The sequence below is a fragment of the Equus quagga genome, chromosome 15 (genome assembly GCF_021613505.1).
Source record: "Equus quagga isolate Etosha38 chromosome 15, UCLA_HA_Equagga_1.0, whole genome shotgun sequence".
NCBI lineage: Eukaryota > Metazoa > Chordata > Mammalia > Perissodactyla > Equidae > Equus > Equus quagga.
Window position 1 is genome coordinate 37,845,340 of NC_060281.1, and position 25,709 is coordinate 37,871,048.

A 25,709-nucleotide genomic window follows, 5' to 3' on the forward strand; every position below is an offset into this window, starting at 1 on the left:
ACAAAAGAGACAAAAATATCTGTTCTGCATTCTAGAGGAGGGGTGACAGACAATAAACAAAAGAAAAATCTCAGATAGAGATCTTGATAAATGTGGTGGATAAATATTAATCAAGGAAGTAATATTGAAAGTGTGGCGTTTGTTTGGAATTTTGAATGCGGTTTTCACTGAAACCTTCATTGATCATATGACCTGTAAGAAAGGAAGACCTGAAGGAGGGAGCGGGAAAGGAAATAAGGAAGCAAGGAACAGAAGGAAGGAGACTTGATATCTGAGGAAGGCCTTTGCAGGAAGAGGTTGCAGCCAGTGCACAATAAATGTTGAGGTAAGACTATGCCTGGTATATTGAAGGATCACTAAATGGGCCAGTGTAATTGTAGCAGAATCAAGATTTTGACAAAGTAATTGGGTGTAGCTAATTTAAATAGAAATTTCTAAAACTAAAATTATTTTTTATTACAAGGCAATGAGCTCAACACACATTTCCACTCCTTATCTCCTCTCTGCTCTCACCAATTCATGACTGGTCATTTATGAGTCCCAAAGAAGGAGCTCTGGAAGCCATCAGCAGTCACTGAAGGGCAATACTTGACTGGAAGCCTGTGAAGTTGAGGCAGGATGGGGTGTGTCCAGGCGGTGGTGAGGCGTAGGGTTTGAGGGGACTACAGAAAGTGTCCAGTGAAGCTAGGAGGAGTCGCTCATATTTATAGCTTTCTATCTTACATACGCAAATTCCACTGTCGACTAATTTCACTCATGGGGACACAGGAAGACCTTGCAAGAAGTACGAGAGCCTAGGTCCAGGGGTGTATAGCTTTAAAATTTGAGGGAGGGGTATGGGTAACAAAATTTTGAAGGCTAAAAGCTCAACTTGGCTGAGGACAACGCATAAGCTCTGTTAGTTCTTCAGCGTTTGTTTGTATCTTGTTTTTATTGGACCCAGCCTCCACTAGGTTCAGAGACCCCACTCAGACCGGATAGTCTAACACGTCCGTCCCTGGAATGCTTGGAGGTCTGCACAGCTGCTGGGGTCTAGTGGCCAGCTGAGCGTCTCTCTTTTTACCTTCAGAATGGAAATCCAAGAAATTTGAAAGTGACCTGAAAATCTAGAGCGCTCGCGGGTGCCATTGTCACTCCAGAAATGGTCGGGATCCCTCTTTCCACTCGAAATGGCCTTGGCCTACGTGGCCACCAAACTCGGAGCGGGACGCTGAGTTGCCGGGAAATTGTCCAGGAGGAAGAGCTGCCTGTCCAGGATCTTTGCGAGGGCTCTAGAGCTCAGGCTTGTCTCCTCCAACACACACACACACACACACACACCCCTGCATCTGCTAAACTCGGGTGTATCGCAGTCGTTGTGTGTTTCGTGTGTCAAAAGCATTGCGCACCAAGATGAACTTGGGAACCCTTGGGTTGCAGGAGGCTGAGCGAGTTGAGCGCCAGGAGCCCGAGGCGCGGCCGGATGAGAAGAGCCGCGGAAGGAGCCTGGCTGAGAAGGAAGTCCTTGGAATTCTTCCTGGAGCGAGAGCGGCGGGAACTGGGAGGGAAAGTTCTCTCCGGCCGACGGAGATCTCCGAGCTGTTATTAAAGGGCATCTTTCTCCACCATCTCCCACCAACACGCCACCGGGGAGGAGGTGAATTGATTTCTGTTGAAAGTGACTTTCTGGAAAGAAGACAAAATGGAAATTCCTGGTGAGAATTGACAGGGTATCCTCGCGCTCGATTTCAAAGACCAGATCAGTAGCAGAAATGACTATCCTGGACACCTTTCCCCCATTCGTTAAATTAAATGACTGAGAACCTACCAAGCTATGCGGGCTCTGAGAGTAAGAGAGGAATGAAGACAGCACAGTCCTCGTCCTGAAGGAAAAGATAGAGAAACACAAGCAGGTAATGATAATAAAGTCGCAAAGGGAAGCTGCAGACATTCACACCTCCGGGCGTCGTTAGGGGAGCGCAGAGAAGGAGCATCTCCCGAGTCCTTAGGAATCCGGATCTGCCGGAGATTTCCTTCCTTCTGGGACGGAGAGGAATCCTCCTGCCGGGAGCCAGGACCAAACCCAGCAGCCATTCCAGCTGGAGGGTCAGTTTCATAATCTGCCCATTCGGAAGTAAATCTCCGACAACCAGCTTCTCCTTCCAGATCTTTCCCAGGGTGGGAAGAAGGAAGCCTCTGTTGTGAATGTTTCCCTGCGTTTTCTCGGGACGAAATCGATGAGTTAGAGAAAGTCGACTTTCCAGCAGAGACAAAGTTCTCTTCTACCAGAGGCAGAGTTTCGTCTTGTCTTTTTCTTTTCGCGGGAGTGCGGAAAAGGGAAATCTTAAGCAAAAGAGAGGCTAGAAGAAACAATGTTACTTGATCTTGGTTAAAATTAAAAGCAAAAGTCTCCTTTGGAAAAGGAAAAGATAGATTTTCTTTGATTTTAAACAAACAGAAGAATGCCCATACTTATTACATTCTTAATTAAAAGTTGACACCTATCAGGTGGCCGGTTAGCTCAGTTGGTTAGAGCGTGGTGCTAATAACGCCAAGGTCGCGGGTTCGATCCCCGTACGGGCCAAGAAGGTACCTCTTTTGTTCTTTTCTGTTGAATAAAAATTAACTTTGCTCAGTCATCTCATACATGGGAAGTAACCTCTCTGACATAAAATTGGGATTAAATGTTGACTGTATCTCTGAATCCTCAGGAGTTGCACTTACCTTCCTTGTCTCCCTCTTCAAAGGCAAGAAAAAATAAAAGAAAAAAACAACTTATGGAAAAAGTGTCATAAAACTTTCAGATAGAAATTTTAGCAAATTAGAGAAGGAGAGTAGAGGTGGCATTAAAGATGTGTCTGATGGCCCCTGAGCCTCTGAGCGCCCCGATTTCCTTGTCCTTTTCCCAGAGTCCAGTGACGGAGTCTCAGTGTGGCCCTTACCTACTTCATCTATTTGATTGTCTCCTGGTCCTTTACGCTGCTTTTTCAACACTGTTGAAGTCGCTATTGCTTATTCCAAAATAATCACCATCAGACACATTGCTTATTCTTCTCCCCAACTCCCTTTTTAAAATGATTAGTCAGCTTTTTCCAGGGGACAGATTTTTTTTTTTCTTATGGATCTCTAGGACCATGAACAGTTCTGAACGAAAAGTAGGTACTTGGCAAATACTTGTAGTGAATGTATGAAGCCTCACCATCAGAGTGTGTTTTCAAACGTTGGGATTTTGTTTGCCGAATTTGGTTAATGTACTTTTATATAAAGGAACTAAAGCCTACCAAAGTCACCATTTATGACAAAACGCTGTGATTGCAGAGGCCACATTATTGTATAGAATATAAAAGAATTTCAAAAATGAAAAATTAATGACAAATATAATCCCAGCAAAAAATGAAATTTAGATGTTTCAGATTTGACAAAGGGGCATTTTCAAAGGATGAGGAAACCACCCCTCAATACTTGAAACACAAAGTCAAAGCTTGTTTAAGGAAACAGCTGTGTGGTGAAGCACAGCTCCTTTGAGAGAGCCCACGGATGATGTTTTCAGGGGAAAGGGACTTAGGGAAGCAAGGACTGTCAGAGGCTGAGTGGATTGACTGACACAACTGGTGGAAGTCTGGTTATTTGGGAGAGAATGCTGTTGTTTGGGTGGCACTCAAAGGCATGTTTGTTGAAGTGAGTCCATCCCTGACTGGCTGACTTTCAGAAGTGTTGGCACTGATTGGTTGTCGTGCAAGAGTATGTTCACACAATGTTTTTATCATTGATAGAATGAACTGATTTAAAATCCATTCTGGTGGCTACATTTATCATGGCTACAGAACAATCAGTCTTTTCCTAAGTTTGTGACTGGTTTATGTTCTCAACATTTTACTCTGGACTAAAAGCAAAATCACTTCCTTCCTTCCTTCCTATTTCTTTTCCTTTCTTTCTTTCGTTTTCTTTCCATCTGTCTTAGATACCTTCAACTTTCAGTTCAGTGATGGGATGAATAGCAGAGATGGAGTTAAGGACAGGGTGAGGGATGGGTGAGTCTTAGGGATGCTGTAACTGGCAGATGGATCATGATTATGGCTGGGGTGGTGATGGAATTAGGGTCAGAAACTGGAATATGTGGAGCACATAACTGCATAATAAAAATGATGATTTTTATTTTGACCTTTCTGCATCAAATCCACCAGAAATAATTAGCTCCTTGTGGTGGGTTTATTGCCTTAAGGATCCCATTCCTTCTCCCTTCCCTTTATCTATGCTGTTTTTCATGTGACCTTGTAGTGCCTTCCCACTCTCTCTAGGCTGAGCGCTGCAACTTACTTTGGCCAAAGGGATGTTAACAAACTTGACAAAGAAGATTCTTGAATAAGCCCTTTGCTCTCTCTGATTGCTTGTTTTCGTTTTTTGTTTGTTTTTAAAATAGCCTTTATTTTTTAGAGCAGTTTTAGGTTCATATCAAAATCGAATGGAAAGTTCTCACATATCCCCTCCCCTGCCACACACAATCTCTTCCACTATCAACATCCTAAATCAGAATGGTTCATTTGTTACAACTGATGAACCTACTGTGACACAGCACCAACACCCAAAGTCCATAGTTTGCATGAGGTTTCACTCTTGGTGTTGTACATTCTATAGGTTTTGACAAACATATAATGCCATATGTCTACGATGACAGTATCATACAGAAAGTTTCGCTGCCCTAAAAAATCCTCTATGGTCTGCCTATTTATCCCTCTCTTCCTCTTAACCCTTGGCAACTACTGATCTTTTTACTGTGTCCATAGTTTTGCCTTTTTCAGATGTCAAATGGTTGAAGTGTACAGTATGTAGTCTTTCCAGATTGGTTTCTTTCACTTAGTGATATGCATTTAATGTTCCTCCATAATTTTCATGGCTTCATAGCTCATTTATTTTTATTGCTGAATAATATTCCATCGTCTGGATGTACCACACTTTATTTATCTACTCATCTACTAAGGGACATCTTGGTTGCTTCCAAATTTTGGCAATTATGAATAAAATGGCTATAAACACCTGTGTGCAGGTTTTTCTGTGGATATATGTTTTCACTGCATTGGGTAAATACCAAGGAACTCAATTGCTGTATCATATGGTTGCTAGCAGTGTGTTTAGTTTTGTAAGAAACTGCAAACTCTCTTCCAAAGTGGTTGTACCATTTTCCATTCCCACCAGCAATATATGGGAGTTCCTGTTGCTCCACATCTTCCTCATCATTTGGTGTTGTCAGTGTTTTAGATTTTGGCTACTCTAATAGGTGTGCGGTGGTAACCTCACTGTTTTAATTTGCATTTCCACAATGACACATAATGTTGACCGTCTTTTCATATGCTTATTTGCCGTCTGTACATCTTCTTTGGTAAGGTGTCTGTTCAGATCTTTTGCCCACTTTTAAATCAGATTGTTCATATTCTTGTTGAGTTTTAAGAGTTCTTTGTATATTTTGGATAACAGTCCTCTATCAATTGTATCTTATGCAAATATTTTTTCCCAGTCTGTGGCTTGTTTTCTCATTCTCTTGACAGTGTCTTTCACAGAGCAGAAGTTTTTGATTTTAATGAAGTCTAGCTTATTGAATGTTTTTTCATGGTTTGTGCCTTTGGTCTTGTATCTAAAAAGCCATCACCAGATTCATTGATCATCTAGATTTTCTCCAGTGTCATCTTCTAGGAGTTTTATGGTTTTGTGTTTTATATTTAGGTTTATGATCCATTTTGAGTTAATTTTTGTGAAAGGTGTCAAATCCATGTCTATATTTATTTCTTTTGCTTGTGGATGTGTAGTTGCTTCAGCACTATTTGTTGAAAAGACAGTCCTTTATCCATTGTATTGCTTTGGCTCCTTTGTCATAAATCAACTGATTATATTTGTGTGGATCTATTTCTGGGCTCCCTATTCTGTTCCATTGATCTATGTATCTATTGTCTTGCCTGTACCACAATGTCTTGCTTACTGTAGCTTTACAATAAGTATTGAAGTCAGGTAGTGTCAGACCTCTGACTTTGTTCTTCTCTTTCAATATTGTGTTGACTATTCTGGGTCTTTTGCCTCTCCATATAAACTTTAGAATCAGTTTGTCAATATCCACAAAACAACATGCTGGGATTTCCATTGAGATTGTGTTGAATTTGTAGATCAAGTTGGGAAGAACTGAGATCTTGTCAATATTGAGGCTTTCTGTTCATGAACATCGAATGTCTTTCTATTTGTTTAGTTCTTCTTTGATTTCTTTCATCAGAGTTTTGTAATTTCCCTCATATAGATCTTATACAGCATTTTTCAGATTTATACCTATTTCATTTTAGGGGGTGCTAATGTAAATCATATTGGTTTTTAATTTCAAATTCCAATTGTTCATTTCTGGTATATAGGAAAGTTATTGGCTTTTGTATATTAACCTTATTTCCTACAACCTTGCTATAATTGCTTATATACTTGTTACAGGAGGGGGGTTGTTTTCCCCTGCTTGCTTTTGCCCTGAACCATTGTCATGAGAACTTGCCTGGGTTTAGCATACTGGAAAATAAGTAATGTATGAAGATTAGCTGATTGTCTGTTGTTCACCTGACATGTGAGTCAGCCCAGCTGGGACATAAACAGTCTGGTCAATTCCAACCTGTATTAGTAAACCATAGACTAGCAAGGTAAGTAGATTCTAATTGTTTTAAGGTACTGAATTTGGATCATTTGTTAAGCAGTATATTTGTGACAATAGGTAACTGATATGTACATTAAAATATCATTCGTTTTACTCCAGCAGAATTAGCCTCTTTGCTGTTCCTCAAATATGCAAAGTAAATGCCACCTCAGGGTCTTTGCGGGCACTATATCCTATGTCTGGAATGACTTTACCTAGAAATTCTCATGGCTCATTCATTTTCTTCCTTCAAATTTTTGCTCAAATGTCACTAATACTCCATTTAGAAATTGAAAATAAAAACTTACCCCTAATGTCCTTCCCAGATTAATTGTTCTCCTTAGCATTTATTACCATATCACCTAGCATTGTATTTGCAACTTCATTTCACAAATAATTCTGTAAACTTGCCACTAGAAAAGAAAGAAATTTCTGTCTATTTTGTTCACAGCTGTTATCCCAGTGACTAATGCAGTATCTGACTCATAGTATACTCATAGACAATGAGTGATTAATTTCTCTTTGTCTAAAGTAAAGAGGACACTTGCTTGAAGAGAAGGTGGGGAGAGGAGCAAACATCACCTTAGATATGGGCCTCCAGAGATGTTGGGCCAATAGAGCAGGAAAGGCACATGGCCCTTTTACAAAAGTTTGTAGGAGGACACACTTGGTGTTAGCTTTCTCCATCTCCCTTCCCTCCCTCCATTATCTAGAACCTAGGTGGAGTGGGAGTTACCCCATCAGGGTTTTGGGGATAAGGTCACCTATACTCCAGCTAGAAGAGTCTCTTAATTTAACAAGATGTATAGAGGGTCTAGATTATCTTGAACCTACTCAAAGGCAGTAGTTCATTGATCTATATGCTGGCAAATCAGGAATTAACGTGAATGAGTAAATCTCTCAGCATCATTTTCTCTTTGAATCTGTTATGTCTCTTCTGTCTACTGTCTGATTATCTTTACTTTTTCCAATTCCGATTTACCCGCTAAAAAATCCATGTGGTCCACATATCTAAATAATTGAACCACATTTGGGGCAGAGATTTTTACTGAGGATCAGGTTATAGGTCTTCTTACAGGTTACTTGCCAGCCCATGGATTGGCTGCCTTTGAGAGCTCTGTTCCAGTCACATAGGGCAGGCTGTTGGGAGTCACTATTACATGTTGGAAAATATGGCCACCCTCCAAAAGCATGTGGCACTTTTGTGATCCAGGCTGACGGTGGAGCAGCATCTATTAAATGAAGCTAATGACATGGCAAGCTAGTGGATTGCCAAGTCTGTTACTCCGAAATAGACATCTCATGATCTCTTCCCCCATTTTAAATTTTAGGATAATTCTATAACCAGTCTTCATGTATCTTTGTCCTGAAAAGAGAAAATAACAGAAAAGACAAACATGCAATTAGAATCCATTTGTGACATGTTGCTATTATAGAACTTTGGAAAATTCTTCAGTATCCTCATGAGGAGGAATTTTCTTGTATTCTTATCAGTATTGCTAATCACTAAAAGAGATTTTTATCTGCATTGACTAGAACAATCTTCCCCTGACTATTGGATGAATCTCATATTAGAATATACTATTTGACTTCTATCTTAAAAGGGCTTCTCTGCCTCAACATTTTCTTCTAGCGACTGCCCTATTTCTCAGATGACCTCATACAAAATCTCTAGAGAACTATAACGATTTACTATCTGTAGTTTCTTTCCTCTAATTTTTCTTCAAACTCACTACATTCAGGTTTTTTGGCACTACTACTTTATGGAAACTTCTGGTCAAGATAACCGGTGACCTCTAAATGGCTAAAATTAATGATCTCTTCCAAGTCTTTGATTTCTCAGGGGCCATAGGCAATTATCCTTCTTAAAATATTTTCTTTTTTTGTCTTCCAAGATACCGCTGTCCTGATTATCTTTCTACCTCACTGGCTTCTCCTTCTCAACATCTTTTATTTCCTCTCTTCTCACCCATTCTTTTTTTTATAATGAGATGTCTCGGGGCTTTGTCCTTGGACCTCCTTTATATATGCTCACTACCTGGCTATTTCATCTGTTCTCATAACTTAAATAACATCTATGTGACTACAACTCACAAATGTGTATCTGCAGTCTAGACCACTCCATTAAACTCCAAGCTTGTATATTCACTTCCTTCCTTAGCATTAGACTTGAGGGTTTTATACTAGGCATGTAAAAATTAGCATGTCTGAAACAGAACTCACATTATTTCCCTAATAAAATTGTTACGTCCAATCTTCTCCATTTCAGTTAATGGCAGCTCCATCCTTCCAATTTTCAGCAAAACACCTCAAAGTCATCATTGATTCTACTTTCTCTCGCTCCTCACATCCATTTTCTCAGGAATTTCTCTTGAACCTATCTTTAATATGTATCCAGACTGTGACTCCTCCTCACCAACTCAATACCACCATCCTGTGCAAGCCACAGTTACCTCTGATATGTAGCATGATGAGAGGGACTTCATAGATCTCCTTGCTTCCATTCTTTTCTCCATAAAAAATATTCTCCACAGAGCTGGCAGAGGGCTCTCTCAAAACACTCAAGTCGTGTAAAGTTACTTCCCTGCTTAAAATCCAAAGTCTCCTCATTTTATCAGAGTAAAGACCAACGTCCTCAAGAAATGATAAGGCTCCGCTTGATCTCTGCCCTCCATTCTGTTACCTGTCTGCCTACAGGAACTAATGTCCACTGGACTCTTGCCCCTCCAGTTACAGCTGGCTTCTTGATCCTCCTTGCATTCATCAACCACACCCCGTCTCGGTGGTATTCACTCTGTTCCTGCCCATAATGGCTGGGGACCGCGCCTCCTTTGATGGACAGTAACAGCAGCCAAGCGCAGTATCTTCTCTAACCCAACGGAATAGATAAGACACGGTTGCTTGCTGAACGGGCGAAGAAGCAAGCTTCAGCTCTGGTCTTGTTTTATCATTCTTGTAACTGAGATTGCTGGGCTGCAAAAGGAGTGGGGGATGATTGCTACTTGGTGGAAATATGAACAGATTCAAGCAGAAAAACTACTGGCAGCGATCCCAGCTGTTTCCGCCCGGTTTCGAACCGGGGACCTTTCGCGTGTTAGGCGAACGTGATAACCACTACACTACGGAAACTGCCCTGTCCGCACTTTTTAAATTCCTGAATTAGTTAAAATGAATCGTAAACCTATCCTTCGGAATATTTTCTTGGTTGAGGTACTATTTTTCCCTGTACACTTTCCGATTCTTTGAATCAACAACCTCTAAACGCCATAACTCATAGTCAGGCAAATGCTACTCCCGGAGCCCCAGTTACTTTACAAGCACCGGGCAGGGAAGTCTTAGGCTGGCTTCTGGGAAATTTTATTTCAAGAAATTTCTCGATAAGCTTTAGTACGTTTCTGTGCTTGTGAGACTCTCTGATCTTCATCTCTCGATGACTGAAAATTATCCTTTAGAAACCAGAACCAACTGGCTGAACTCAGGGGACTTCCTCTGGCAATGAAGGGAGAGACTGAGGGGCAGAGGGCCAGGTGGAGGACTGTGCCCCGTTGTCGGTCACGCGAGGGTGGTGGGGGTGGCTGGGAAGTTTGTGGAAGTGGAATCAAGTCCAGTAGACATCAAACGAGCTTCCCTCTTCTGTTCTGCGTCACTCACGTTTACTGCTCTGGAACGTGTCAACTCGGTGTGTGATGTCCGTTAGGGTCTCATAGCAGGAAGATGACCTTTGTGATTTTACCTGACTCTCCTTTGTTTTTCACCACATTTCAACTCTCCTAAGTCACCCTCTTTACCCCGGACACTGCAAGCCATCTGCCTTTTACTAGGTTCTCAGGCTGCAGAAGCAAAAAGTGTCCCCAAAGTAGTCGTGAGAAACTAGTGACAGGACAGAGGCGTCTGGGCCTTTGAGATAGATCCCCGACTGGCTCCCTCCTGTGGCAGCTAAAACGTGACCTAATGGAAATATTGTGAATAGTGGAGGAGAGAGACATGTTTCTCATTGACACGATCCTAGCCCCACCTTTTTTTGCTTTGAGATCAGATCAGCAAGATAAAGAGCTATTAAGATAAGGAGTATGTGTGTGTTTGTTAACCTTTCTCAGCAATTTGGTTTGATGTGTATTTTAAAGAAACTATTGAATAGCCCACTCCTATTCTGCTCACTGGAGGCATCTGATGCCCTAAAGGAACTGACAAACTAGAAGGAGGGAAAGGGGACCTAAGCTGATCATAATGATAAGTTTGCGCATAGTAATTTAGTTACTATGAGAATACTGCATGGAACAACAACTGTAAAATTCACAGGACTTTCTCACATGAGCACAGAAAAGAAACATCCCCTCCAGGCTTAATGGTCAGAAAACACTTGCTGGGGGAAATGAGATGACTTAGTTGATGGAAATAAAAAGTATGAAGTGGTTGAAGAGCTTTGAATGGAGAGGGGTTCTTGCATTGGGTGAACATGGGACTGAGGGTGAATGCGGTGTGAGGAGCTCCAATTGTAGGTTTGAATCAGAGAGAAACTTTATTTATTCCTTTTCCTCATGGAAATTTATTCACTGAGTGTAAGTAAAATAACATGTGCTGGATCAGGGAGATAAAGGAAGCCCTCCACAGGATGGACTTTAAATTTAATCTGAATCTGATGGGTGGGAAAGAATTGAACATTTGAAGAGGAATACGACATTTTCCATCCTGATCCAAAGACCTCTTGGCTTTTGTGTAGACAATGAGTGAAGAGGGCCAATATTTTATGAAAAATGTTTCAAGCATTCCCAACATTTGAAAGAACTGTGCGGTGAACACCACACGCATATTTACTTATTGGAGATTGGTCTTCAGCTTTCTTTGCTGAGCATTTCTACTTAAAGGGCAATATTTCCCTGGCAATCTCCCTTGCCCCTGGGATGAATCTATTGCTTGGCCAACAAAGAGGAGGCCAGGGATTCAGATGGCCTGAGCAGGCCTTGAGTCCAGCACCAGGGAGAGAAATTAATGCTCAGGGATAGAGGATAGTCTCATTTGTGGCTCCTAAAAGTGGAGCTCATGTGGATCCTGTCCCTTAGCTCTATATTCTGAGAAGCTGGAGCAGCAGGGGAGGGGGGATGGTGGTCACCGAGCCAGCATTTGTCGGAAATTAGGAAGAGCGATCAGAAATAGCAACAGCTTGTCAATGAAGTACTGATCATGTCCTGAATGTGACATTTGTTTCTTCAGCTTAACCTCGTTAGATTGAAGTGGCCAGTGGTGAAATGAGAGACAGGAAAATTTGACATAAAAATTATTTTCTTGTCTCTTTATTATTTTGATCCCAAATAAATGGTGGTGCACCATCACCACCTACTATTTTACTAATCCTTGGGGTCTCACAGTCAGTCAGAGATGGGCCTAATTATAATTATGGCAAATTAAGCACAGCATTTGCTTTCTCTCTATCTCAAACTACACCATAGGAAATATTAGGCTTGTTGAAGGCATAAATGCACAAGGACAAACATGAGAAAGTGGAGAGCAGCAGCAAGATTTTGAAGACCAGAGAACAGAATGATTAGTATAATAAAAGAAAAACGTTTATTGTGTTAAAAATCTTTTTAAAAATTTTATTTTTAAGGTTCACATGTGTTGTTCCACGTACGTCTACTCTATCACATCTCATAGTTGCATAATATTCATTCCATCTCTGGTTTTTATCTCATCTTTGATTTAGAAGGTCAGAAAGCCAACATCCAAAATGTGGAGAGGTTCAGAGAAAGAAGAGAGATGTATATTTCATATATTCTTGGAAACAAAACAAAACAAATAAAAATCTTGAAAATTTGATGGTTTCTTTATTAAGACAAGTCAAAATATCTTCTGGTCAAATCTGCAACATTTAAATATCTTTCCTCTTAGCATATATTTGTCACTTTATTTTTCTTCTCTGCACTTCTAGGTATATTATGTAAAATAAGGGGGTCCCTAGACATGTATTTTTCAGAGCAGATGATGACGTTGGTTGCATATGATTCCTAATATTTATGGTTGCATATCTGTTCTCATAGTCTGGATTGACAAACATACAAAAGTTTAACAGCACTCACTTTGGGAGAGGGTTTGCAAAATATTTACTGATTTTTTTTTTTTACTTGAGGAGGTTTAGCCCTGAGCTAACATCTGCTCCCAATCCTCCTCTTTTTGCTGAGGAAGACTGGCCCTGAGCTAACATCCTTACCAATCTCCCTCTACTTTATATGTGGGACACCTACCACAGCATGGCGCGCCAAGCAGTGCCATGTACATACCCGGGATCCGAACCAGCAAACCCCGGGCCACCGAAGCAGAATGTGCAAACTTAACCTCTCACCACCAGGCCAGCCCCTTTACTGATGTTTTATTTGGAAGTCATCACTGCTCTAAGTCATGTGGTAGGACAGGGTTAAAAAAAGAAGAAGCAAAAAAAAGCCACCTCATGCCCTCATGAAGCCCGTATCCTGGTGGAGGCAGACTAGCAAAAAAATAAGTGAATAAAATACATAGTTTGTTCTACAATGATTAAAACAAAAATGTAAGGAATATCAGTTTGAACCGCTGTCCATTAATTTGAGGTGAATTTGAGGCATTGGAGGTAAACAAGAAAAGACCAGGTGTTATGGGCTGAACTGTGTCTCCTCAAAATTCATATGTTGAAGTCTTAACCCCCTGGACCTCAGAATGTGGACTATATTTGGACATAGGGCCTTTAAAAGGTAATTAACATAAAATGAGGTCATAGGGGTGGGCCCTGATCCAATAGGACTAGTATCCTTCTAAGAAGAGGAGATTAGGAGGCAGATAACACATAGACAGAGGAGGCAGCCATGTGAAGACACATTGAGAATGTGGCCATCTGCAAGCTAAGGAGAGAGGCCCAGAAGAAACCAAATCTGCTGAGACCTTGATCTTGAACTTCTAGCCCCTAGAACTGTGAAAAAAATAAATTTCTGTTGTTTAACCCAGTCTGTAGTACTTTATTATGGCAACCCTAGCATACTAATTCACCAGGCAAAGGGGAAGTGCTGGACTGGCACACGGACACTCAGTGTCAGTGCTCACACTCTGAGAAAGAGAGAGGATCCAGGTGCTTAATGGAGAGTGACCACCACACACACACACCAGTACGGGGCAATCCTTTTCCCAATTCTACTCCCATCCCAAAACTGTTTGCTGTTTCTGTTTTTTGTGTTTTTTCGCAATAAAATACGTACACTAATTTTATGATACTTCTTTTAAAAAGCTAGAGATGATGGGAAATCACTTGGCATAAGACATACACGATGGGTGTCTTGTTTTAATGAAGACTAGAGTTAGGACAAAGGGTAAATTCTCAGACGGGCTTTCCCTGCTGTTTCCAGCCTGAACTACATATTCTGTTGCAGAAGTAAAGAAAATGTACTCACTTTGACCCTTGACTTTAAGTTATCAAGCCACTTTCTAATCTAACAACCCAGTTTACCCGCAGTGCTCTCAATACAACTCTTCCTTTTCACAATCTATAGAATTGTGTCTATGATATTGTCTCTTTAGGTCATTTTTCAACAAAATCACACTCTTCTTAATCCCTGCCTTCCCCTGGTAAGAGGATAAAGAAAAAAATCTCAACTTCCACAGTAATGAACCTCACTTATAAGGGGCAATTCACTCAAATTCTCTGGTCATGACCCAAGAACAAAATAAATATTTCAAAGGGGGCTTTCTTCCTCCATTCCTAGAAAGTCTCAGAGCAAAGAAGAAGATATTCAAAACCATGAAATCAGAGTGAAACGGGGCCAAGGATCCATCAACAGGGCTTGGAAGACTTAGTTTCCCTCTAGTGTACAGATTATTTTCCACTAGAGAGAAATCCAGGCAGACCTACTTTCTTATGTCTGCTTTACTCAGTGACCTCAGGAACCAGGAGCTTTAAACAAGTTGCAATGCAGGCATCAAAGTCTTTGTCCTTCTCCCTATCCTTTTACTGCTTGAGAGGAAAGGACAAGCAAGTGTTAGGAGCTGCAGCAGTCTCCAAATTCTCTTCATTCTTTCCACATCTCAGAACCTTCACACACTTGGAATACAGGTGTGCTCAATACGTTGTGGGAATGAATCCATAACCTGTTCATTTCTTTCTCCAGACACAAGGATGCTAGTAGAATGTGACTCCTACCAGTTTTATGGTCTGATGAGTGGCTCATAGGACTTCAAGTTTTCTCCAGAGTGTTTTCAAACGTTGCAAGTTAGACATGGAGGAATAACGTGAATCTTTTCCAGATGCATGCTCTAGAAACTCAAGTATTGAAATGCCTGGAAATAAAGTTTGTCTCTCCATCAAAAGAGATGCAGGCAGCTTTATAAAGCAATAAATGGTAGCAATAGAAGCTGTACTGTTTCTCTTGGTGGAGGAACCCATTCAGATTTAGGATCCAAGATGCTGATCCCAAGATCAGCTTCATGGATGAGACCAGTGCAGTTACACAGATCTTCACTTTCAGAAGGACCCTGTGCTTGGGGATTGATGCTCTGAGGTCACTGTCTTGAAATCCTTAATAATTTTACCTTTCAATTTGTGTTTTTGTAAGTGATGTCTATGAGACAGTGGAGCATGCACTGGGGGCTTGGACTTTTGCATGTGGTCTGCCTTCTGCTGTCTCCCTACCTCCCTGGGATATGTTCTGGGCCACCTGCTCCTGTTACCTGGCCCTGGGACACACCTGGCTTTGCCTGACCTGCTTAGCCCCATGACTACTTCCACCTTCCACCTCAGGTGGGGCCTAGGCTCTGGGTCCAACATTCCCACCCAGAGTGGAGAAGGCAACATCACCACTCCTTAGGTGGGCAGCTAGGGGAGGCCCACCCCTGCCCACCTCTATCTGAGTAGTGAGTGAGTCTCTGCACTGAGGTTGCAGTTGTTGGCATGAACTGGGTCTGCAGCCTGTGTGCAGACTTTCCTAGTCTCAGAGAGAACCCTCATTTTTTATTCTGGACTAGGCCTGACAAATTATGTAACCAGTCCTATGTGAGATAATAATCCATACCATGCGGCAAGCATTTTTCACAGGGCTTCTTATGTTGGAGGATCCAAGGCAGAAAGAGGCTAAGCAATTTGCTCAAAACTACAAAGCAAATAAATCACAGAATTGATATCAAGTATCAGTGAAGTCTGGCTTCAGAGTTATCGCTGCTAGAGACATTCCATGCTGCCTCCCATCCCCCAAGACCACACTCTTACAAGGATTTTCTCCTCCTTTGAATTTTTCATAAATTCTCAAGGCAATTTGTGTGAGCCTCACTTATCTGGTTTAGTTTTATAAGTTGTAATATATAGTTTTCTATAGTTTCTTGGTCAAATATAATTTTTTTTTTTAAAGATTGACACCTGAGCTAACATCTATTGCCAATCTTCTTTCTTTTTTTCTTCTTCTTCTCCCCAAAGCCCCTCAGTACATAGTTGTATATTCTTAGTTATAAGTCCTCTGGTTGTGCTATGTGGGATGCCACCTCAGCGTAGCCTGACGAACAGTGCCATGTCCGCGCCCAGGATCTGAACCTGGGGAACCTGGGCCTCCAAAGTGGAGCGTGTGAACTTAACCACTTGGCCACGGGGCCCACCTCTTAAATATAATTTTTAAAATAAATAAATTTGTTAAATTCTTGCTTCCATTTTTACTTTTTTGACTTTTGCACCTTTCTGCTGGACGGTTTTATCCTACATATTAACACAGGTTTCTCCTCTTAGTGAGTTATTCTTTTCTGACAGAGTGAAAATATATTATGATTTATTTAAAAGTTTGTTCCAGTGCTCTCAGTTTATTTTTCTTAAGTAAACTTAAAAATAATTCAGATGTTAATTACTGATCCATCCACATCATTGGTCTCTAATATAAGTATATAAAGAAATGTGAGGATTTAGGTGGAAACATGAGAAGCTGAACTGACTACAAACTTTCATTTTAAAAAATTCACTAGCTTGTGAAAAAAAACTCTCACACAAATGTGAAACTGCTAAGGGAAGCACAATCTTTGTATAATATATAAAATATTTGAAAGAGAAAAGTTGCTCTATCCTGTCATTTTACTAAAAATCTGTAAACGAACGCGAATTATGCAAATTGATCACGAGTCACCCTGGGCTGGTTTCCGGGAGCTACACAATCCTCTGGGCCCGTTTCCTTCTGCTTCTCTTTCAAGTCTCGTTTGCACAGGCACCCCGCAAATTGGAAATCTAATGCCGTCCAGGAAGGATTTCTGAATGGTCTCATTTTCCTTGCGACGGTTTCCCGAGTCTTCCGATCTCCCTTGCCCCCGCGTCCAGGGCCAGGCTTGGATACGACTCAATAGCCCTGTCTTTTGGCCTCAGATTTCCTGAGTGATCTCAGACCGCGTTTGTGGGAATCGCTGCCTTCACGGGCATCAGAGGAAATCTCCTTCTGAGCTTTGGGCACTGCCGAGGTTTGGAAATATGGTTCCAGTCACTATTCCAAAGGCTGCTGGCAAGACCCATGAGCCGTGGTCTGCCTTTCAGTTATCACAGTGGTCCTCCTCCTGTTATAAAACAGTGACAGCCGTGGACACTGAGCACGCACATTCCATGTCAGGGGGCCACTTGACGTCTTTTAGACTCTCTGAGTCCAGTCATAGGAAGTACGACCCTCCCCTCCCCGTTCCCAGTCCTCGCTCTGCCTGGCAGACAAGTGGGCACATCCCCCTCTCCGCCCCTCAGTTTCTATCGGCCAAACGCTGCCTGGCACAGAACGGACAGTTTCCAGAGTTCAAGTCTACCCGGCCTAGGTTATTTTCCTGGAATCATTTTCTGGCACCCGAGAGACGGAGCTCACAGATGCTTCCCAGGTCAGATAAACCCAAATAGGACAAAATCGAGGAATTTTTCTGAAAGCTGTCATGTGCCGAGGCTGCCTAAAATTTCTGTACTGCGTTTGGAAAACGATTCTTTTGATAAGTGCAGTATTTCCTTGATGGGACTCATTGCTACAATATTATTAATTTGAATAAATAGATAAACTCAGTAACCTTGAGAATTTCTTGAAAGAGAAGGTTAATTCAACGTTACCAAACTTGGGCTAGCCAGAAAAATGTCTATTCTCTATTAGAGAAGAAAAGCGAAGCAACGCGCAGGTTTCCGTAGTGTAGTGGTTATCACGTTCGCCTCACACGCGAAAGGTCCCCGGTTCGAAACCGGGCGGAAACAGCTGTGCTCAAAAACAGCTTCCATTTTGAAGTTTCTCCTAAACTTCCTCGAAGTCGTATTTAAAATTGGACCACAGCAGGATCCAGGATCATTCGAGCTCTTTGCTAGAAAATGGAAGGTTGTTCCGTCCGGCGCCCACCTGCAGCCAGTGGTCAACTGGGATGTGAACAGAATGTGTGGAGGAGGGTTGTGTCCGTCTTCTTAGGAAAGGAAAGCTTACCCCTGAGCGCTCTCGGGATTCCTAAAAGGAAAAGATCTGAAACCGAGTGTTGATGGCCACTTGGGTGGACATTACCAATCTCTCCAGCAATTTACTTATTGCCGGACAAATATTTTCAGGCATCTCCTGACATTTGAGGACGGAGGGAGAAGAAAAGTATGGGGTTTGTGGGGAGGAACATGGATAAAACAAGATTCTGCAGGGACATCTCAACGTAGCAGAGCCCACTGGTGACCCTGCCTCTCTTGACGGCTCCTTGCCTGGATGCTCCCACTGCCTGGTCCCCAGGAAGACCTCAGGAGCTCCGTTCGCAGCCAGCTTGATCAACGCCTTTCTCCTGGGGGGCGCTTATGCGGAAAGCTGGGGTGGAGCGGAGTTCTCGGTTGAACCCGCCCCTCCAGGCCAAGGCTTGGCTCAGGGCGCTCATGCTTCGCCCGCAGCGCCAGGACTCACTGGTTTAGCTTCAGTGGGATCAACGCGAGGCTCCACTTAGTCCAGGATGCTCCAGGTGGATTTAGGATGGGGTTAGGGTGTGTTTCCCTGCACGTCTGTCGCTGGGGTCCTCGCAAGGAACCTGGACCTGCAGGTGTTCTTGCTGGACGTTTCCCAGGACTCAGCATCCAGCTGGTGGAGATCATCCAGCTCTGACCAAGACCATTCCCGGTAGGAGAAAGGAGTCCGCATCCTCTAGATAAGTGGGGTCATTTGCTGGTTTTTTTTGGAGGCGATGAAGAAGACAGGGAAAGGATTAATAGTGACTTAGTTGTGTGTGTTAGTATCATATTTTACTCAAGAACACGGACCATAAAGGACAGTCTTTCTTTGCAAGTGGCTGAGTCCTTCATGTGTGTCCTCATTTGAGTTCAAAGTCCGCATAAGTAGCTCCTCTTTGGCTCGGGTTCAACTCAACAAGAAGGTCTCTTTTGCTGGGGCATGAGCCTGGACTTAGTAAGAATGTGAATCGGTTTACAACATTAGGAAACGTATTCAGGCTATATATTTGTTGTTTTGCCTCTTAGGCAGAAAAACAGCCCTGTCTTTTATCTTCAAGCCTTACACTAAAGTGCCTGGGTTGGGAGTGTTGAGTAGGTCCTTGAATGAATCTCTCTAACACAGTGCTATCAGGCTACTAGCATTGGAGAAGTGCTGATGCATTACTCCCCATCCTGTAATATCTCTGCAAGATAGTAGTGAGGGGGGAATACTCCTAGTAGGTAGAGCTTTGGGCAGTGAACCTAGTCATCTACTGCTTTCGGATGTCAGAATAGACATGAACTCATGCACAGAGACTATAGTTGGGCTGGTTGGTCAGAAAGGGCACAAAGTGAGAAGATCTTTCTATCACGTTAACTTCCACCAGAGTGCATCCACCACAGAAGAAGTACTAAACAACTAAGTAACCAGAATGCTTCTGCCAGTTATTGTCAGCCAGCCTTAATAATTCGCAACTCCAGGGCTGGCAAATTGGTCACGTGAATGGAGTAGCCTGGTGGCAGGGATGGGTCCAATAACCAGGGGTCTTATTCATCAAGGCTGATCAAGTTATTGCCATCACCAAACATTGAACGTGCCAACTGTACAGACCAAGGCTGAGTCCTTAACGCAACACCTCTCTGGAGGAGACCAAGTAGCCACCTGCTTCTTATTAGTTTACTCAGGAAGAGTGAGCAACCTGGCCAACCAGAGTCCAAGAGAAGTTATTCCCAGACGGGATGATGTAAAGGAAGTGGCTCTGAGTAGCACAAGTCGTGAACTGGAGTGGAACCACCCAGAACCACCACTTTCTTGTGCAAGGCACCCATTTCTCCCAGCAGCCTGGAGTGCAGTTTGCTGATAGCTCAAAGCTGACCTCCTCCCAGGAATTGCTTTCAACTAAAGGAAGCTACTTTGTCTAAGGTTACACCCTCTCTCTGGGAGCAGCCTACATCTAAAGACAGGTCTCTGAGTGGATACAAGTCAGTTCCTGTGTCTCAATTCAGGACAACTCTGAAGAGTCATTGTAGCTCCAGAGCTCCATGTGGGATTGGATGAGGCCTCTGTTACAAGGATGTCACAATTCACACTTGCTCTTTATCCTCTGAATTCCTCCTGTATATTGTTCCTGAAAGCACTTCCCGATATTCTTCCTTCCTAAAAACTACACCCCAGGGACTGTTTTCAGGGAACTCAATCTAATACATTCCCTTAAAGTGTATTTGCAGAAGAGCTACCAAAGACGTCACTTTAAAGCGTGTCAGATTTGTCTCTCCTAAAATCAGAATTATCCAATAGCTCCCCATTGTGCTTGAAGTGAAGCCAAATTCCCAAGATCTCCTACAAGGTTCTACACATTCTAACCCTCCATTTCTCTCTATCTCATCTCCATTATTCTCTCCCTCACTTGTGCTCTGGCCACATGGGCCCGCCTGCTATTCTTCAAACATTCCATGCAAGTACCCAGCTTTGGACTTTTGCACTGGCTGTGCTCTCTGCCATCTTCTTCCAGTCAAACGTGTTACCAAAATCTTAATAAGCCTACACTACAACTGTTTAGAATTCCAGCCTTCACCCAACACTACAGTTCCCCCTACCCAGCTCTATTTTTTCAATCACATTTAACAGCCCCATATACATTATGTAATTCCCATTTTTCTCATGTTTATTAGTTATATCTGCTTCCACCCTCTATGAAGGCAGAATTTTTTTGCTGTTCGTAGTAGTAACGGGTTGTTGCTGTAATTGCCTAATGCCTCCCAAGTGCCTGAAACTGGAAGATCATCTGAAACTCTCTTTATGTGACTGCTCTGCCTAAAATCTTTCCATAGATTCTCATTCTTGTTAGAATCAATTCAAAAAATCCTTAATTTTGCCTATAAATAATACTTCTTAATTTACACCTGATGTAGATCACTTAACATCTGTTACTTCTTAGTTTACACCTGATGCAGATCAATTAACGCCTATTAACTATTTTTCAGCACCTCCTTTACACACAGAAGTACCCTGGTTTAGATATTGTATTCTACTGGAGGCTCCAGCATCACCCACACATTCTCTCCTCTTCTGGTCTCATCTCCTACTACTCTCGCCCATCACTCTGCAGTTCAGTCTTACTCTCCAGGCACACTGGCACGTCTTAGCGCCTCTCTCCTCAGGTGTTTTTGCCCATGCTCTTCATTCTGAGGTGTGAAAAAGGAAGCCACTGCTGGCCCTTCTCCTGGCTCTCCAATTAGCCCCCTCCCTTCCCTGTCTGATTCTATCGCTTTCCCTTTGTCAATCACCATTAAATGCATCCTCAAAGTCTTACCTACCTGAGAGAAGATGATATTTCCCCGAATCAAACATGCCTCCACTGTGAATTCCTCCACATCTTCACTGATCACCTAGTTTTGCTGCAGACCTGTAGCATGTAGCAGGGAATTCAGAAAGAAGGAGTAGGACACGTGGCCAGGACCCTATTTATTTGTGCTCAATATAGTTAAAACAAATAAGCAAACAAAAAGAATATTGGGGTCAGCCCCTGAAGCACAATCAGACAATGTTTATCAGAGTTGCCAACGCACTTATTCTTTGATGCCGTTTTCCCACGTGTGCAAGTGTCATGACACACATGAGATACAGTGTGTGTTCATAGAGATGAACAGTGTTAGCAACAGCAGGATGGGGAAGATTAAGCTAACTGTCTATTAAACTGTGATACATTCCATATAATTGAATACCATGCAGAAATAAATGAGGATGAAAAACACTTCTCTGTTCTGATATGGAAAGATCACAAAAATACATTCTAAGTAAAAAAGAAAAAAGCAAGACAGAAAAAATGTGGATAAAATGCCAATCTCTATAAAGAGAAAAAAATATATAATTTGTATAACTTCATGCGTGTAAAATCTTAGGAAGGATAAACAAAATACTAAAAACAATGTTAACAGTTGGGAGGACAATGACTGAGCAGAAAAGTTAGGCATGGAGACAAATCGGGTTTAATGGCTTCTGGAATGGTGACAGAACCACGTTTCTAGAACTGGGCAGTACCGAGACTCCTGAAGTGACTTTCGATTTGAGGTCACTCCAGAAATCTGAGGCAGCAGGTAAATGGAGGCTCCCGAATGTGGACCAAGTCTGACCCCAGATGTGTTGGGCAAGTGCGACCTGGGAGACTCTGGGACAAGCGAGAATCAGACCCCTGGGAATATTCTTTAGGCACACAGCTTTATCTATTAGTAAGCAGCTTTTCTGAAGCCTGGACTAGCTCATGGTTCAGGGGGTCAGGTTCATTATCTGCACGTGCTGATCACCAGCCATGTAGAGAGCAGCAAATACTTCCAGGAATTCCTGGGCCCTTAGCCACAGTTTGAAAAGTTTGTTTCCTCTTTCAAGTGTATGAATACGACTTGAAACCAATGTTCTTTATTTCTTTTGTTTTTGTTGTAAGAGAAAGTGTCTCATTCTTTTTATTAAGGGTGACAAGCAGAAGAAATTTTCCTAAAACAAACAACTGTAACAATCATTTTGAACCTACTTTAAAACAAAACAAAAAGAAACAAAAAACAAGTGGAAAGCAGTCTAAGGCCAGTTAGTTCAGTTGGTTAGAGTGTGGTGCTCATAAAGCCAATGCTGTGGGTTTGATCCCCAGGCGGGCCACTGACCTTAACCTCCAAAAGGAGGCTATGAGTTATTTTCAGAGAATCCCGCTTCAATGCTCTAAGAAGTTCCAGATCCATTGCCCTCATTTTCCAGTAACCCACTCGTAACCCAACTCAGTCCCTGGGTTTCCACAAGTTGAGCATTTACCCAGGGCAGTGATCCTCCAGGAGCAATGCAGGGAGCCCGGTAAGGGCAGAGAGCCCAAGAGTGGAAGCTCTGCCTAATGGGGGAAAAAAAAAAGCTGGAAAAAATTTCTGGCAACTTTTTTTAAAAAGCTTATTTGATTTTAAATTGTCTTTCTAAAGCACTTTTGCAATCAACCTCCTTTCTCAAATCATCTACAAGTAAAGAGAAGTTTTTAAAAAGGTTGTTCTTTCCCTGTCTCTGAAGATTCTTTAAGGTTTCACTGACAGCTGAGATGACCCTGTGAGGAAGCACCACGGAAGGTGAAGGACTGGCTCAGGAGACCTCCTCTCCCTACGTGTCTGTATCACTTTGAACAAGAAACACAGAACACAGACTTTTTTTTTTTAGGATAGAAGTCAAATCTGGATTCTTGTGATCAATAGATAGACACGCATCTTGCATCATTGCTTCTTGACTTGAAAGAAAGGTGAAATATCACAGTTACCTCTGATCTCTGAATAGTCTTTCTGCAGCCTGGTATAGTTTCCCTGCCTGCATGCGATGATCAGTATTCTGCTCAATGGGAGTTCTTTCTGGAGTTTTCTCTTATCACAGCTCTCTTCTTTCTGTTACTTTGTCCTGCCAACTCCAGCTGTCTTGGTCTTCTGGACTATCAGCTTCTTCTCTTCAACCAGCTTCTGCCTGGGTTTCCCTTCCCTGCATTGCAGCTTAGAAACTCTCTTAAAGCAGTAAGTTAGGGGCAATCTTACTTCTCACCTTATTTTCCCCCAAGATGACTTCATGTTTTTCCGTCTTTCAGGGATTACCATCCTTCTTTTGCCTGATGTTTGGTGTCTTAAAAACTGTTGTTTCATATGTCTTGTCAGCTTTTGGTTCTTTCAGGGAGGAAGGTGAATCTGATCCCTGTTATTCCTTCTTGGCTGGAAACAAGTCTCCCCGCTATTTGGAGGATAAAAGGAGGAAGCTAAGGCCTCTGCTGTTTCTGCTGCAGGTCACAGGCATTTGGTAGCAAAGAGGCGCCTGTTGGTAAGGGCAGTGGCCTGTCAAGGGGCAGTTTGCACTACCTTTCTATGAATCTTGGGGCCTCAGATTGCTTGTGGCAAGCAGTCTGCACAGATACTGGACTGGGTCTCCAGGATCCAACTGGGTCAACCTGCATGGAAGGTCCAGGCTACAGACCTCAATACAACCTATACAACCAAAGAAATTTCTCAAAATTCCTAATTAAATTTGTGCGGAGAACCTTCGCGCTCTGAGCCAGTTAACGGCCAGCAGAAGTTTACGAAGATGCTGAAACAAGGACTCTCAACGAAACTCATCGCAGAAACAGAAATTCGTTTTGTGGATTTTCACAGTATGGTCCTGTGTGTGCCAGAAAGGGCTATGCGAGGCAGGGGCGGGGAATCTTCTCTGAGTCCGTTTGGGGGTCTCCCCTGCTCGTATTTCCGGTTGGTGAGGGCAGAGTAGGAGGACGGCGGGCTGCGCTCTGTCCTTCTCCCTCCTTTTCGCCCCCGGAGTTGCGCTCTCAGGGCTTCTGGGATCCTCCTCCAGCCTAGTCTTTCAAGCACATTGATTTCGATTTTTCCCTAAACGCCAACGTCTCTCCTGTGGCCGGTGAAATCTTTCCTCAACGCGTCCGCAAAAGTGCCAGATATCACACTAGTTAAAGATGATTTTCGAGAAAGATAATAAGACCTGAGAACGAAGCAGAGTGAAGGATCTCAGGTCTCTGCCTCGGGTTCCTCACCCGTAAAACAGCGATAACGGTCCCCGTCTCACAGGATAGTTGTGAGCCTTAGGTGAGCTAACAAAACACCTGTCACAAAGCCATAAACACCGTAAGGGCGCAGTCTTGTTCAAGGACTCCGCTGTTTTCCAGTGTAGAAATAGAGGCCCCGGGTCACAAGGTTCCGGAACCACTTGGGAGGAAATGCGGGGGAGGATTCCTGACGTTTGGAAGTCGGCGTTTTCCATTAAAACTCTGGTGTAAAAGGTGTTGTGTGCTGGCGTGTAACAGGTAACCATCCATGATTTAAATCCAGAGGAGGAAAAACCGAATGTACTGAGCTTTCAAATAGCCACATTTAAGGATGAAGAATTAGGTCATCCTGGTCTTCAGAAAACCTTAAAAACAGCTGGGCCCCATGGTGTAATGGTTAGCACTCTGGACTCTGAATCCAGCGATCCGAGTTCAAATCTCGGTGGGACCTTGGTCTCTTTCTTGTTTCTATTTCTTCTCTGCAACTTCCTCTCTTGTTCGTACAAATCACTGAGCCCAATTTTATTCCTGATATTCCCACTCACATCTGCTGAGCCCAGCATCTGCGCTCACCACCCAAAGGACAACTGAATGCTTGCTGTGCACCACTTATTTCTTAGGAGAAATCTCAAACGGAAATGCGTGAGGTCTCCTGAGCCTTGCTGCCACTGGAAGTCTCTGGAGAAGAGAGAGAGGAAATGTGGCCATGGTCGTGGACCGAGAAAAGTTAGGATGGAAATTTAGCAAAAGATTTACTCCTAGGCAATGGGTCTGAGAGAGTCGACCGAGGCCGAGAGAAAACTGTCCGCAGACAAGACACAAAGGGATCGCAGCCCAAATTCAGAGGTCTGGGTCGATAGATCAGAGGGCAGGAAGATACAAATGCCGATAGTCAGTAGATACGCTGCTTCGAGTTTGCACGAGGAAGCTTTTCTTGTTCGGAGAAGCGGGGAAATGAGCCGATTAACAGACTTCCTTTCGGAGGACAGACGTGTTGACTCCACGCCGCCGCGACCTTTCCCAACGAGGGATCCGGGGGACTTTGCTGGGCGCGCGGCTCCTCGGCTCTCTCTGCAGTTGCTCGGCTCCCCCAGAGCTGGGACCCTCTTCTGCAGATTGCGGAAGCGCA

At 42.9% G+C, this 25,709-nt stretch overlaps 4 non-coding genes across 4 annotated transcripts; 3 read left to right on the forward strand and 1 right to left on the reverse strand.

Annotated features, from left to right (window-relative positions):
• Positions 1-2,489: 2,489 nt before the first annotated feature.
• Positions 2,490-2,563, forward strand: TRNAI-AAU (transfer RNA isoleucine (anticodon AAU)). Its single transcript has one exon. It is a non-coding gene; the product is annotated as a tRNA-Ile (tRNA).
• Positions 2,564-9,690: 7,127 nt separating this feature from the next.
• On the reverse strand, positions 9,691-9,763 carry TRNAV-AAC (transfer RNA valine (anticodon AAC)). Its single transcript has one exon. It is a non-coding gene; the product is annotated as a tRNA-Val (tRNA).
• Positions 9,764-17,755: 7,992 nt separating this feature from the next.
• TRNAV-CAC (transfer RNA valine (anticodon CAC)) lies at positions 17,756-17,828 on the forward strand. The gene has a single exon. It is a non-coding gene; the product is annotated as a tRNA-Val (tRNA).
• A 7,131-nt stretch (positions 17,829-24,959) lies between these two features.
• TRNAQ-CUG (transfer RNA glutamine (anticodon CUG)) lies at positions 24,960-25,031 on the forward strand. Its single transcript has one exon. It is a non-coding gene; the product is annotated as a tRNA-Gln (tRNA).
• The last annotated feature ends 678 nt before the right edge of the window (positions 25,032-25,709 follow it).